The sequence below is a fragment of the Diospyros lotus genome, chromosome 3, assembly GCF_014633365.1.
Source record: "Diospyros lotus cultivar Yz01 chromosome 3, ASM1463336v1, whole genome shotgun sequence".
NCBI classification, from domain to species: Eukaryota; Viridiplantae; Streptophyta; class Magnoliopsida; order Ericales; family Ebenaceae; genus Diospyros; species Diospyros lotus.
This window is the reverse complement of record NC_068340.1, coordinates 25,161,341-25,174,669: the sequence shown is the minus strand read 5'-3', so window position 1 is coordinate 25,174,669 and position 13,329 is coordinate 25,161,341.

The window sequence follows — 13,329 nt, the reverse complement described above, 5'->3', positions numbered from 1 at the left end:
CTCTTAAAGCACTTGAGGCATATACTTAATGAAACACCTAAATTTTTTCAGAGAATTTTTACCATTAATTAGGACTTTCAAATGAGTTGTCTGAACTTGTTTTTTTTTAATTGATATAATAATATAATACCATTGATTACCAATCATGAACTGTTTTCAAGTTATTTGGATAATGGAGTTTTAATAAATCACTCTTTATTTATTTCACAAGAACAATATCTTTGATAAGCAGCCATTAGGCTACAAGGCCCCATATATCTAAATCTCTCTCTCTTTTTTTCAACCTTGTAATATGTTCATTTTATGCTTATTTAATCATGCTTCTCTTCTATATTTTTGGATTTTTACTAAGTTTTATATTTTATAAATATTTTTATCTTTAAATATTAAAATTCAAAGTTTCTTGATTTTTACTGCATTCATTATATCTATATATATATATATTACAATTTATAATAATTGGACTAAGTTTGTTATAGGACAATTTTAGTTTTTATTTTAACAATTAATAATAATTAACTGATCTAGCATATCTAAAAAGTAAAGCTAACCAGGGGTAGTATATTTATAGGCTAACCATTGTAAGGTTCATCTTAATTATAAGAATTATCTTTTACGTTTTAAAAATAATAATGATCTTTTTATTTTTAAAAAATAAAATATAAATCCTAAATTTTAAGCCTCCTCTACCTATTACAAGAAATACACATTTAATTAAAGTATATTTTCTAATCTTTAAACATAAACTAAATATGTAATTCCAAAAATATATTTTTATTTTTTGAAATTATTTTTTTCATAGAAGAATTTGAAAAGAAAAAACAATTGGGGCAAACTACTAGAGATCACAGCTGATCGTGCGGTGGAGATTTATTTTGTTCTCTTCTACACCTCCAATCTTTCTTCTCCACCATTGGTTCTTCACCTGGGGTTGAGGTTTATTATAAGGTTTAAGGTACTCATGGCGGTATTTAGTGCATTTTTTCATGTCTATTTTGGAATAAAGGCTAAATGTTAAAAGCAGAAATGAGTGCAAAATATTAAAATATGAGTTAAATAATATTAAAAAGTAAAAATGTGTGCATAATGTTAATATCATAACATCAGTTAATTATATTTAAGGCAAATGACATATACATTCCTATGATTTAACTTGTTTTTAAGAACAATTCATCTACTTCAGAAGTAATCTTGAAAGTCTCTATGGTTTCGTTTCTTTCCATTCACACCTTCTCCATTAATATTAAGAGCTATTGTTGTTAATTATTAATCAAAATGAAATAATTGTCATAAATAATCTTAATCAAGTTAATGGATTATACCATAATTAAGTAATATTTAATTAAAATAAAAAAAAAAACAACATAACAAAAAATAAAAAATAAAAGGAAATAGTTGATTTTTCAAGCGCCACCATCACTAGTCGACTTCAATGGTGAAGAGTTGAGACATTCAAGAGAAAAAGAAAGAGAAAGCAATTGGAACTATCAAATAACAATGGATTTAAAGAAAGATCAAGAGTGAGAGAGAGATAAGAAAATGTTAGGGTTTAGGGTTTATAAATGTAATAAGTGAGTGATTGTAATTGTAGAAATAACAGAAGGAGGGTTGTTGTAACTAGCGGGAAGGACAATAAGCCTCCCAACAGATGTGGTACACGCCTAATAAGTAGGTTGTTGTAGAAAGGGAAATTACGTTTTAATTGAATAACAGATTTCTTTCCTCTCTCGTTCTCTTCTTTCTCTCTCACACATTCTTTCTTTCCCTAAATTTCTATCTTTCATTCAGAATTCCTTTCAGAATTCCATTAATTGCCCAGTCCTTAATTGAAGGGCTTGACAATTTAGTTTCAGAGCCACTGATCTTCAGCGACTCCCAGGCACGAGTAACGATGGACGAGTAATGGTTACGAACAGTCGAAAATTGGTAACAAATGATTCAAGCCATGGCAGAAGGTAAGAGTTTGAAGTAACTTGAGTCGCGTATAAAGGCTTTGGAGTCAGGTGTGGCGCGCACGCAGGAGGACATCGAGACCATAAAGAACCAAAGTCGGGAGGATATGGCGACCCTGAGGGATAGCATAAGGGAGTTGGAGAGAGGCTAAGAAAAGGCAGACTTCTGCAAATAGAAGATCAACATGTTTAACATGTTCACCTTGCCGCAATTTCGATTAGTAGAGGACTTCCCTCCAAGATCGAGGCCGAAATCAATCTTATACAAGGATGAAATTTTGCCCAAGCCAGAGGGGTTGAGGATGGCGGAGGATAAGGTTGCATGGGAACGGGAAATCCATGGCAAAGGTTTGGCTTCTTTGAGTGTTGGCCATACCCCCACACCTTGATTGGAAATTCCAATCTTTGAGAGGGTGAAGCCAAGATGGTGGGTTTGTCGTTGTGAGCGATTTTTTGAATTATACCGGATCAAATAAGAGCAGAAGGTGACGATGGCAGTAGTGTATCTCAATGACATCGCCGACGCCTGGTACCAAAGCTAGAAGCAATCAGATGGGGGAGTAGTGTCTTGGGTGGCATTCAAGGAAGAGTTGTGTGGCTGATTCAGTGAGAAAAACATGGTAGACATAGTGGAAGAATTTAATAAATTGAGGTAAGATCGATTGATGAAAGATTACTTAAGGAGGTTCAAAAAATTGAGGGCTTTGATAGGAATGGTCCATCCGAGCTTGCTTGAGCCTTACCTTGTTTCGAGTTTCATTAACGGGTTGAGAGATGATTTGCGATCGGTGGTCAAGATGCTGGGGCCATCATCAGTTAGACAAGCGACAGAGAAGGCCAACTTGCAACAATTGACATGGAAGGCTATATTCAAGAAAAATAAGGTGTGGATGCAGCCTAGTAAAGGTATAAATGCATCTTCTGGGGTAATCTCAAGCGTGTAACATGGGTAGCAAGTCAAGGCGGAGCCAAGAATGCTATGGACCCAGGCTTCAACAAGAATCAAACAATCGAGCAGAGGAGATAATTGGGCCTATGCTTTAAGTGTAGTGAAAAGTATGGTCCAAGTGTACAAAATTTACTAATCCTGACATTATTTGGATCTCCCATCTTGATTCAAAGAAAAAAATTAAAGAATGAAAACGACAAAAACATACCTGATGAATTCATTGTTGTTGTGTTAATTGAACGAGTATTTGATCTTCCAATTTTGATACGTAGTTCCCTCAAAAATTCTCTGTTGATGGGGATGCAGAGAAAAAAAATCCACTAACAAAAATGGGGACCATGACCCCTTTATTTGCAATTAGCAATTTGATAATTGCTTCCAACGGTTAACAGAATTAGTATTTTCAAATTTGCCCCTTCATCAATTTGGAAATACTAGTTTGGTCTCTACACATTAAATCCATGACAGTTTAATACCCAAACAAAATTACTAAAATAAATCACTTTTATTTGGATAAACTTTAAGATAATATTGCACATTTAAAATTATATTTGTGGCCCCAATATGTTGAACTTTTTATTTCCAACACCAAGGCATCAATGCTGAAGGTTAATATTGAAAATGAAGGGTAATAATGAAAAAGGTGAGGAAAAAAAGGAACGATTGCAAGAAGAAGTTGTTGAAGAAAATGCAAAGGAGGTACAAAGGGATGAATGAGGTGAGATTTTCTTCCATGCACTGAAATGAGGCCCCACTGGAAAAATCATTTAGGTTAAAAGTCAAGTGGGAAAAAAAGGTTGGTAGTGCTGATAGATAGCGACAACACCCATAGCTTTTTGAGTAAAGCTAATGTCGTAAACCTCAAGTGTGAATTAACCGAGATGAATCCTCTATCAATGATGGTGGTGAACGAGAATATAATGTATAGCTATCACAAGTGTCTTAATTTCATGTGGGTGATGCAAAGGGACGAATTTGTGGCTGATTTGAGGGTATTAGAGCTAGGGGATGTGATATCGTATTGGGAGTCGATTGGATGAGAATTGTGAGTCCATTGACCTTTGACTTCAACAAGTTGGAGGTGACAGTAGAGATTAAAGGAAGAAAATTGACTTTGGTAGGTAACATGGAGCAGATGGAGTGCAAGTTAATTTCGGGGAAAAAATTACAAAAGCTAATACAAAAGAAAGGAGAGCAAATTACACAGTTATATTCCATACAAGCAGTGAAATGCGAGGAAGGTGGAGTGGAAAGGGAGGACCCACAAACCAAAGCATGGCCAACACTAATCCAACTCCTAATTAAGGTAAGTACTTGTGATAACTTGCACCTACTGTTGAATGAATTTAAGTACTTATTCTTGGAACCCAAATCATTACCACCTCAAAGACCTTTTGACCATTCGATACACCTTAAACCTAACACAAAACCTATGAACAGTCGATCTTATCGCTATGCACCTATACAAAAAACTTAGATTGAAAAGCAAGTTAAGGAAATATTAGCCAATTCCATCATTCAACCCAACCAAAACCCCTATGCCTCACAAGTACTCCTTGTTAAAAAAAAAATGATGGCACTTGGCAATTTTGTGTGGACTATAGACAGCTCAATTCTATCACCATTAAGAACATATTTCCTATACCTATTATTAAGGATTTGCTTGATGAACTATCATGTGCTACTATTTTTTCTAAGTTGGACCTTAGGAATGGATATCACCAAATAAGGATGAAACCCTCCAACATACCAAAAACAACATTTTGAACACACCAAGCTTTATATGAGTTCATTGTTATGCCATTTGGACTCATTAATGCCCAAGCTACTTTTCAGGTTTTAATGAACCAAATTTTCAGTCACTACTTGCGAAAATTCGTAATTGTTTTCTTTGACGATATCCTTGTGTACAGCCTAGACCTTGAGTAGCATTTATACCACCTTATAACAAACTTTGAAGTCCTTAGATTTAATCAATTGTATGTCAAGTTGTTTAAGTGTACTTTTTCCAAGGGAGAAGTGGAATACTTGGGCTATATTATTTCAGGGAAGGGCGTAAGTACTGCCTTAAAGAAAATTGAAGCTATGGTGAGTTGGCCTAGACCTACAACGGTTAAGGAGTTAGGGGGGGATTTTTTGGATTGATGGGGTATTATAGAAAATTTATTCAGCATTATGGAGTGATAAGTAGGCCTTTCACTGAGCTTCTTAGGAAGGATAACTTCCATTGGAATCCCAAAGCGGAGGTAGTTTTTAGTGCCTTTAAGAAGGCCATGACCTAAGCTCCAGTTTTGGTACTGCTCGATTTTGCTAAGCCCTTCGTTGTGGAAACTAATGTTTGTAACAGTGGAGTGGGGGTTGTGCTTATGCAAGAGGGGAGACCATTGGCTTACATTAGCCAAGGTTTGGCTCCTAAACATTTAGGGTTGAGTGTATATGATAAGGATCTGATTACTATGTTGGTGGCAGTGGATAAATGGTGACATTATTTGGAGAGCAATCATTTTGTAATTAAGCCAAACTATGAAAGCCTTGCTTTAGTAGTAGCTACATACTCATTTGCAGCTGAAGGGAGTTTCTAAGCTCTTGGGATTGGATTACACAATCCAATACAAAAAGGGAAATGAGAATTTGGTGGCTAATGCCCTATCTCGAAGGGGGGAAAAAAGGGCTTGTCAGTCTATCACGACAATAACACCAAAATGGGTCAAGGATAGTATGGGAAGTTATGCTTATACAAAGTGGCGACAAAGGTTATTGGCTCAACTGACCATCCACGCTAATGATCAACAGGTCTATACTCTTTCTAATGGAGTGATCTAATTTAAATGGAGGATTGTTGTGAGGAATGATGAGCACTTGAAGACTCATATCATGCCAACACTAGATTGTTCACCACTAGACTATCTCCAACCCAAAACTTCAAAATGATGCTACTTTTGTACTAAAATGGTGTAACTTTCACATTATCCTATCAAGTCATCTCTAACCATTACACCAAATGAATAGTGTTATTTCTATTTCCTTATTTCTTTAATTCATAACAATTAATTTATTTTAAAAAATTATTTAATTATTTATGTAATTACAGCTTAAATATGTAAAAAAAAAATACACGTATTTACATAAAATATTATATTTATTTAAAAAATTAAATACGATATTATAAATAATTTACAAGATTTATAATTTAACGAAAAAATTCAAAAGGGATCATTTGAACAAAAAACATTACAAACGAAAAATGCAATTAAGATTCGACATTTAATTCTCAGAATTAATATATTCCTCCCACAATTGTTCAATTAATTCATTTCGAAGTGCAATGTAAGCCTCTTTATCCTTGATTTTTTGGTGTCGAGCAAGGAATTCTTGAAATTGTGTTCATTAGCAACCATCTCAACGTCTAAACTTAGCGCTTCTACCCAATCTCGAATTGGCACCTCAACATCACGTTCATCCTCGATAAATAGGTTGTGCATAATGATGTGCGCAATCATTATATCGTGTAAGACATTTTTTTGCTAAAAGCGTGACTGTCATGCGACTATTGTAAACCTAGATTGTAGAATCCGAAATGTTCGTTCTACGTATTTTCTACAACTCTCTTGTTTTATTGTAAAATATTTTTTCTTGTGACCACATGGCTCACGAATTGTTTGTACAAGAGTATACCACTTTAGGGATGCATTATGGTCTATTTAGATGTTTTTCAAAACCCGATCGTAGATATGAATCAAACGAAAGAAAGATTATAGTCTCAAGTTGAGATTGATTACAACAACTCACTACCAGAATGTATTGGTCAAACTCGACCCCTAAGATCATTGCAAACTCACTACATGACTATTTCAAAGGTTATTAGCAAATTGCGGGGATGCATTCAACAAATGGAAAATTTGAATCCAAGTGGTGTTTTTGAACAAGATATTGTAAGCATTGATTGAAAAGTTTGTTTTCTAATATTACAAGTATTAAATGTTAACATATACATTGATATCATTTTGCAAATTGATCGAGTCAAAATATTGTTGTCACATGATGATCAATACAGTAAAGGGTTTAAGTTTGACCATGTCTGGCACATCCTGAAGGATACCGAAAAATTTGGAAAACACGTGCAAATGGAATTACCAAGCTTTCAAAGATAGGGTGGCAACTTTGCATCATTACAAGTAAAGTCTCCAACTTCAGAGACTCCTAACTCAACGTCTCCTGGATTGTTTTCATTTTCTTTTCATATAAAAGAAGAAAATTTCAGCGATAGTTCAAGTTAACGACTTATTGGGATAAAAAAGGTGAAATCAAGAGGGAAAAATGAAGAAGAGTTTTCAAAAATGATTGCAGAAAAGATGGAAGAGAAACATCAACTCACTAAAGTCATACGTAAAGGAATTGAGGATAGGCAGGAAATTTATGAAATTTAGAGGGCTCGAACTGAAAGTAATCTAAAAAAAGCTAATGCAGTGGAATTTTGTTCCAAAAATAAGATTCTACTAAAAGATTTTAGCTCCATTCCAAATCCAGAACTACACGAGTTTATGCAAAAAGAACAGAGAATAATCATAAAGAAAAGAGATGAACAACAGGACAAAGAACTCAAAAGTTCCTCAACTCTATTTGGTCATTATTTTGATGGTCGTGGAGGATCTAAAAATAATCTATTAGAATGTTAAATATTTGTCTTTCATTTAATGTATATTGTATTTTAATTTTTAATGTTTACGTCGTCGTATTGCTCATACTATTATAAACTTTTTAAGTTTTATGAAGTAATTTATTTTATCTTGTTAAATAATTATAATCTTTTTGCTTAATTCTAATTTATTATGTTGTTAAAAATAATGGTCAAATTAAATACACAAATTAAATCCAAAATCAATTATTATACATACTAAAACAAAATTAAGAAAAGATATAATGGGAATAACATTTTTTTACATTGAAATGAGAAAGGCAATTTGGCCGTAAATTTTCCACCACGAAAATGTCATGGGTGAATAGCATCCCACTGTTTATCACACCAAAATGGTGTGATAAATTGTCGTCTTTGTTGGAGATGGCCTTAGGAGGGCATTTGGGGGTGAGGGCAACATATCACAAAGTAAGACATCTTTTTTACTAGTCTTGCTTGAAGTGGGAGGTGGTGAAGTATGTGTTGGAATGTGAGATATGTCAATGTTGTAAACATGAACATGTTTCTCATCCTGGGTTGTTGCAACCATTGCCCATACCGGATCAAGCATGGGAAGGAATCTTTATGGATTTCATGGAGGGTTTACCAAAATCAAAGGACAAAGATGTAATCTTGGTGGTAGTGGATAGGTTAACTAAATTTTCCCAATTTCTCAGCCTTACCCATCCCTTCTCAGCTTCAAAGGTAGCACAATTGTTTTTGGATTTAGTGGAGAAGACTCATGGAATCCCTAAGAATATTGTGTCGGATAAGGGTAAAATTTTTCCGAGTTCCTTGTGGCAAAAGTTGTTCAAGAGTTTGGGGGTTGGGTGATTAGTGGTTAATTTTATAAAAATTTTGTTATAATTATACCCTTCTTTTGATCTTAAAAATAGTTTAAATTAGATATTAATATATATTTTATGGTTATATGCAAGTTTAAATTGAAAAATGAATGAAATGAAATTTTAAAGTAAAATTTAATAATAATAATAATAATATATAAAATTATATATAATACATATACATCATTATATGCATTCATGTAATATATATAATATAATATAATATATATATATATGTGCCATGTGTAATACATATATATAATATATAATTTATTAATAATATTAAATTATTTTTATTTTTTTTTAGGCATGAAGAATTAAAGCCCATGAAGATTTAAAGTCCATGAAGAATTCAAATCCATGAAGAAATCAAGCCCATGAAAAATTAAAGTCCATGAAGAAATCAAATCCATGAAGAAATCAAATACATGAAGAAATCAAGCCCATGAAGAATTAAGGCCCAATTTGAGCAACCCATGGAGAATATTATTTGGAGAAGGCCCAAGGATTATTTTTAATCCTAATGAAGATTAAAAACCAATTTATAGAAATCTATTTTTATTTTGTATGTGAGAGCTTTATTAGGTGTGTTTTTTAGCTAAAATCCATTTAACTATTAGGTGGATATTATAGCTAAAATCCATTTAACTTTATGAGTGCTTTATTAGGTATGTATTTTAGCTAAAATCCATTTAATATTAGGTGTGTATTATAGCTAAAATCCATTTAACTTTAAGTGTGTGAGTGCCCATTAGATATAATTATGTCTAGTTGAATAATTGAAATTGTGTGGTTTGTATTGCATCTTGTGGCCTATAAATAGATCACTTGATTGCATTTGTAAGTGTGATTATTATTCTTGAATCAAAGTTTAGTTATTTCCTTAGAATTCTCTCTTTGAGAATTGCTTTTGTTCTCTCTCATTTTCTTTAGTATTTTCTCTTGTGATCTTACTTTCTTCCTTTCTTCCTTTCTTCTTTTAAATTCTTATGTCATTTATTATTACTTTATTATTCACCGCCTAAATGGACGGTTAGTTTATGCCTTTAAATTCTTGCAATTTTAATTCTTGTATCTACCGCTTAAATGGCCGGTTAGTTTCTTCTATTTTAATTCCTGTCATTTAAATTCTGTTATTTAAATTATGTCATTTAAATTGTTGTCAATTAATTTAATAGAGATGAGTAGCTAAATCTAATCTTGGGTTAAGGCAAGGACAGTGTCTAACGCCAATGATTCCCAAAGAAAGCTACGCTTTAAATGAGTAACATTGGTTTAAACTTCAATATGAGTGTGTTTTGATTATTGAAAAAATCACTAGGTTTGGATTGGAGCGTAAGCCTAACTTAGAGCTTTCATGTCACGCATGAGAGTTACTAGAACTGGAAACGCTATCATACCCAAACCCGGATGATTAATTTAGTTGTTTTGTGTATTAATTGTAATTGAATTTATGGTAGTTTCTTAAATTAGAATCCCGCATATCATGTATGGGGATTGCTTAAACTAGAGCTATCATTATCTTTAATTGCATTTAATAACAAATCCTCATATCTGAAATTAAATTAATGTTGCTAATCTTTTATGCTAATATTTGGGAATCAACGGGTTGGCACTGAAATTGTCTTAACTCAAGTACTTTCCAATTTCATATTCTCACGTTTAGTATTTATTTCAACTTCTGTCTTGCTTTATTTTCTAGTATTTGTTATCTAAAAAAATTATAAAAAAATCATGTTATCAATCCATCTAAATGCGTGTGCGTGTGTGTGACATTCTTTTTTTTCTTTTGCCATAAATAAATCTCTCAGTGGACGACCTGGACTTATCCAGAAAGTATAAATTTAAATTTGAACTACAACTGCACTCGTACACTGACGAGTATAAACCTCTCGCCTAAATAAATAAATAAAATATAAAATTTTTATTGTGTTTTGTTTTGTGTTTTAATTACAGGGTGAGAGTGCAGTCAAATTTTGGCGCCGTTGCCGGGGAGATTGAGGCAAAAACAAAAAGGAAAAAAAAATATAAGAATAAGCATCTCCTGATAAATTCGGTAACTCTGTTTCTTTTTACTTTATTTTTATTTGTGCATAGTGTATGATACTTAGGTCAGGTAAAACTGTAGAAAATCAGTCACTCATGTCTCAACATAATGAGAACATGCCACTTCCACAGAACATGTCTGCACGTGGTAGTGACCACGGTGACCCTGATCCCATTGATCAGGAGATGATCAGACCCCTTAGGGAGTATCTTCATCCTCCTAGGCAGACAACCCCCTCATGCATTATTCTTCCCATCAACCATCATAGGTTTAACTTCAAACCTGGCACAATCCAATTGTTACCAACTTTTCATGGCATGGATTCTGAAAATCCATATACTCATATGAAAGAATTTGAGGAAGTATGTAGCACTTGCATGGACCATACAGCAAATGAGGATGTCATAAGATTAAAACTCTTTCCATTCTCACTGAAAGATAAGGCAAAAATATGGTTAAGCACTCTCCCACCTAGATCTATAGGAACTTGGAGAGAAATGCAAACAACTTTCTTAAAAAAATACTTCCCTGCCAACAGAACTGCTACTCTTCAAAGACAAATCATGAACTTTGCCTGTAAACCAAATGAGAATTTTGCTCAAGCGTGGGAAAGGTTTAAAGACCTTCTTCACACTTGTCCGCACCATGCTTTTGAGCAATGGAGAGTGGTCAGTTTCTTTCATGATTCACTCACTCCCCAATTGAAAATGCTAGTTTCTACAATGTGCAATGGAGAATTCTATGAGAAGACTCCAGAAGAAGCTTTCCACTTCTTTGACACATTGGCTAAGAATACAAGGAATTGGGAAGTTGGTCCAACATCTGCTCTTGATTCAAGAGAAAATCCACAACCTAGAGGGAGATACCAACTGAGTGAGAGTGACGATTTAAATGCAAGATTAACTGCTTTAACAAAGAAAGTTGAAAACATGCAACCCAAAAAGGTGCAATCTGTTAATCAAGTGGAAGTAAAGTGTGCTGTGTGTGATGCAACAGATCATTCAACTGAAGAATGTCCTACCCTACCTGCTTTCAAGGAGGTATTGTATGGGCAGACTAATAACAATCATTCACACAACTTTGAGAGGAGACAAAATCAAAATCAGAGTGGAGCCTATTATGGGAATAATCAGAACTACAATTCATACCATCCCAATAATAGAAATCACCCCAATTTTTCTTGGAGAAATGATTCTGGAAATCATTCTCAACCTCCCTTCCCTACACAACAACACACTTTTCAACAAAATCAAGGTTCTTCATCCAATACTTACCAACCTCCTCATAGGAGATCTTTGGAAGATACCTTGCACCAGTTCATCCAAAGTCAAACAGGTATCAACAATCAGGTTGCTCAGCTTGTCAAAAATCAAGACCAAACAAATAGAGCCATAGAAGACATTAGGAGCCAGTTGACCAAGATAACACAAACATTGAGTGTGAGAGAACTCGGAAGGTTTCCATCCCAAACTAATCCTAACCCAATTAGGCAAACCAACCAGGTAGAAGCTTCAAATAGTGAAACCAACACTCATGAACAAGTGCAAGCAGTGACTGCCCTAAGAAGTGGAAGAATAATTGAGAAACCAACTGATCCTAGGATAAACCAACATGTTGATGAAGAAAAAGAACCAAAAGATTATGAATCCACCGTGAAAAAAAATGAAAAAAATGAGAAAAATGAAAAAAATGAAAAAAATGACAAAAATGAGAAAAATGAAAAAAATGAGAAAAATGAAAAACAAAAAGAAGATGAGAAAGAAATTCAATACAGGCCCAAACCATCTTTTCCACAAAGGTTGAATCATTTGAAAAAAGAGCAACAAAATGCAGATATATATGAAGTGTTTAAGCAAGTGAGAATCAACATCCCGCTGTTGGATGCAATCAAACAAACACCTTCATATGCAAAGTTTTTGAAAGATCTGTGCACTGTCAAAAGGAAAACAAATGTGCATGAAAAGGCATTCTTGACTGAACAAGTCAGCGCCATTCTCCAATTGAAAACTCCTCCCAAATACAAAGATCCAGGCTGTCCAACCATTACATGCATCATAGGAAGTCAAAAGGTTGATCGGGCACTCTTGGATTTAGGAGCTAGTGTCAATTTGTTGCCATACAGTGTGTATCAACAGTTGGGATTAGGTGAGCTTAAACCCACTAGAGTGACCCTTCAGCTGGCTGATCGATCAGTCAAAGTTCCACGAGGAATTGTGGAGGATGTTCTGGTACAAATCGATAAGTTCTACTTTCCAGTGGACTTCATCGTTTTGGACACCCAGCCGCATCAGGGGCCTCAACCTCCTGTGCCAGTCATCTTAGGTCGACCATTCCTTGCCACATCAAATGCCATCATCAACTGTAGGAATGGTGTGTTAAAGCTATCTTTTGGGAACATGACTGTAGAAATGAATATCTTCAGGGTAGCCAAACATCAGGACACTGAGAGTGAAGTGGAGGAGGTAGACTTGATCCAAACACTGACCAATGACTGTTTTGAAGAGTTCATGAGAAGACCCAAAGAAGGAAATCAAGATCTTGAAGAAATAAAAGAAGTGGAAGTCATAAGCAAAGAAAGTGAGAAGCCTACATGGATGCCTGGTTTAGAGCCATTAAGAAACTTGGACAGTAAGCTCATGGCTCCTGATAGCCATCAGTCCACGCCTGAGAGAAAGCCATTGCCCAGTGATTTGAAGTATGTCTTTCTAGGAGAAGGGGAAGCATTCCCAGTGGTGATCTCTTCAAGTTTGACACCTCAGCAAGAGCAACAATTGATAGAAGTTCTAAAAGCACACAGGAAGTCATTAGGATGGACCATTTCAGATTTGCAAGGTATTAGCCCTTTGATATGTACTCATAAG